Source organism: Carlito syrichta, unplaced genomic scaffold (genome assembly GCF_000164805.1).
Source record: "Carlito syrichta isolate Samal-C Ts95f unplaced genomic scaffold, Tarsius_syrichta-2.0.1 Scaffold304400, whole genome shotgun sequence".
NCBI classification, from domain to species: Eukaryota; Metazoa; Chordata; class Mammalia; order Primates; family Tarsiidae; genus Carlito; species Carlito syrichta.
Window position 1 is genome coordinate 226,034 of NW_007248496.1, and position 3,106 is coordinate 229,139.

The following is a 3,106-nucleotide window of genomic DNA, read 5'->3' on the forward strand; positions in this document are numbered from 1 at the left end:
TTTTTCCTCCCCACCCCCACCCCCAGCTTCTCCACGCCTCCCACGCTGCCTCTGGACGAGACGAACACTCCCCTCCGTAGGCTGCTGGGTGTTCAGGGAATGCAAAACCATAATTAGCAAAGTAAAGCCGCTCAAGAAAAGGAAACTCACAACGCACTGGAAGCCTGGCGGCAATCCTTTTGAAGGAACCCTTTGGGGGGAACGGATGGCCCTCTGTTCGTGCAGCGAGAGGGTTGACTAGGCAATTTCCTCCTTCAGACATGCCAACGAGCCAGACTAAAAGAAATGAGGCTCTATCCAAAAGGAATAAACCTTGCAGGCGAAAGAGGTTACATTAAGATGGGGAGTATTCCCTCATAATACAGACACTCTACCTCTTCCAGCTGCTAATGGGGCATCAGAATGCAACATCATTTTGATTCTGGAAAAGGCAGGAATTGCTGGGGAACGTTGTCTGGGGCAATACTAATCTAGCGGCTAACATTTTCCATCTATCTATCCATCATGTCTACAACTCTGCCAAAGCAGAGAGGAATCACTCTCTTGCCCCAGCCAAGATGACCTTGTACGGGCAAAGGAAAAAGGGATGTATGTCCCAGATTCCGGGGGAAGTACCAAGTCTTCCTTCCTGCAGGAAGTTCCTGACTCCTGAAGACGAGGCCAGCGTGTTCACCTTGGACCGTTTCCCGCTGTGGTACCGCCAGGCCTCAGAGCAGCCTGCTGGCAGCTTCGTCTTCAACCTCCGCTTGCCAGAGGGGCCAGGTAACCCAAAGCGCTGCGTTCCTGGGACCGGGCTGATGCTGGGACATCCCTCCCTGCTTTGCTCTTAGTGGGCAATGGGAACAAGATATGGACAGAATGTCCAGACCACCAGGGTTTCCTCCACCTCCCCTCCTGGCGCCCATTAGCAACTTGAGAAAGCTCAGTCATGCCTTCCCACACCATGGGTCCCTACACCAGAGGTAGGGCCGATACTCCATCCCCTAGCCTGCCATTGAAGTTGGCGTTTAAGAATCCAGCATGGAGCCAGGCTCGGTGGCTCAGCCTGTAATCCCGCGCTTTGGGAGGCTGAGGTGAGTGGATTGCCTGAGCCTGCGGGTTCGAGACCCGCCTGGGCAACTTGGCAAGACCTCATCTCTACAATAAATCAAAAAATCAGCCGGGCGTGGTAGCATGAGCCTGTAGTTCCAGCTACTTGGAAGGCTGAGGCAGAAGGATCGCCAGACCCCAGCAGGGCGAGGCTGGGCGACAGAGTGAGACTCCAACTAAAAAAAAAAAAAGAATCCAGCATGGGATAAAGGAAAGAGATTTGACCCAATGGCCAAGAGAGCTGTATTCTAGACCAAACTCCAAATATGATGTGATCAGAAGAGTTGCACCCTAAGGTTCTTCTATTTCTAAAAACCCGCATGTCTATGGAAGTTTCATAAACCACCCAGGTGAAAGTAACAGACTCTATTTTATTGCTGCTGCACACACCAAGTTGGCAAAGCTGCCATGACTCTTCCCAAACAAAAAGGAAGGAGGTTGGGCGTGGTGGTGCGCTCTTGTAGTCCCATCTACTACTTGGGAGACTGAGGGGAGAGGATCGCCTGAGCCTAGGAGTTTGAGGTTACAGTGAGCTACGAATGTACCACAACACTCCAGCGTGGGCAGCAAAGCAAGATCCCATCTCTAAAAAAAAGTAATAACTTTTTTAAAAAGAAAGCAACCTGGTCCCCATGCCCTTGGGCTCACCTGGGAGCAGCGACACGGAGTTCCCACCTTGCTCCTGAAGAGCTTTGCAGGCAGAAGAGACCCCTGTGAAGGCAGCCGCGGGGACTTAAGGGTGTGGGGAAACCACCCAGGATGGGGCCGTGACTGCCTAGCCAGCAAATCCCTACAAAGCCGAGGACCTGGAAGATTCTCAGAGCTGGCAGACACCCAACTCTGCTCTGGAAAATGGCCAAAAAAAGAGAGAGAGAGAGAGAGAGAGAGAGAGAGAGAGAGAGAGAGAAAATGAAGTCGCTTTGACAGAGCACCAAGAAAATCACAAAATGTTGAGACCTGAGAGGGACCCTAGCATCTGCACGTCTCTGTGCTCTTGATTTACCCTGAGACTGTGGCCCACGGAGATGGAGGGGCTTGTCCCTGGGTTCCAGGCTTGTCACCACTGGGGAGCTGATCCCAGCACAGGACCCTTGGGGTCTGCAAGTGTCCACAGGCTGGTGAGGGCGGGCCACAAGAGAAGGAGGGAAAACAGGGGCTGGGGATCAATTTGGAACATCCTCCTCCAGACGTGCTTCTCCCTAAGGCCCTCCAACCACCACTTGCACCAGAACCATCCTCAAGACTCATGACAGAGGGAGGCCCAAGCTCCCAGGGGCTCCTCTCAGGGGCTACAGACAGGGAGGGCAGACAAAGAGGAGTGACCCCCCTGCACCTTTTGGAAGCCTTCCTCACCTGGTGCCGTGCCCACCCCGCCAGCTTGTGCCGGTTCTTTCACCAATGTGCCCATAACTAATGTGCTTTACTAAATGATTTTCTGCATATAATCTGTCGCGTCTGCACAACCCCATGAGACAAGGGTTGTTATGATCCTCCAGCTTACACGGGGAGAATCTGAGGCTCAGGGAGGTCCCGTGACTGGCCCAGGGTCACACAGCCAGGGAGTCACAGCGCCAGGCTAGAAGCAAGGTCTGTCCCACCTAAGCCCAGGCTCACCACACTGAATGTGAGGCAGGAAGGGGAAGGAGGCAGGGGGTGTTCTTATTCCCAGTTCAAGCCCAGAAGGGAGGATCTCAAAGCCAAGAAGAGAACTCCCTGCCTGCCCTGCCCGTCCCGCAGCAGAAAGAGGCAGCTCCTCTCTCCTGGCCTGCACCATCCACCACAGCACTAAGGGCTCCCCAAAGACAGTACCCACAGGAAGGTTCTCTGGGATGAGGCCCTGGCCACTGCCCCCTGGTCACTGCCCCCAGCCCGTGGTGACAGGTTCCCTCCTGCCTGCACTGTCACCGTGTGATCACCGGGACCGTGGCTGCCAGATTTTTGTTTGTTTGGGTTTTTTTTGAGTTGGAGTCTCACTCTGTCGCCCAGACTGGAGTGCAGTGGCCGCTCCCAGCCACCG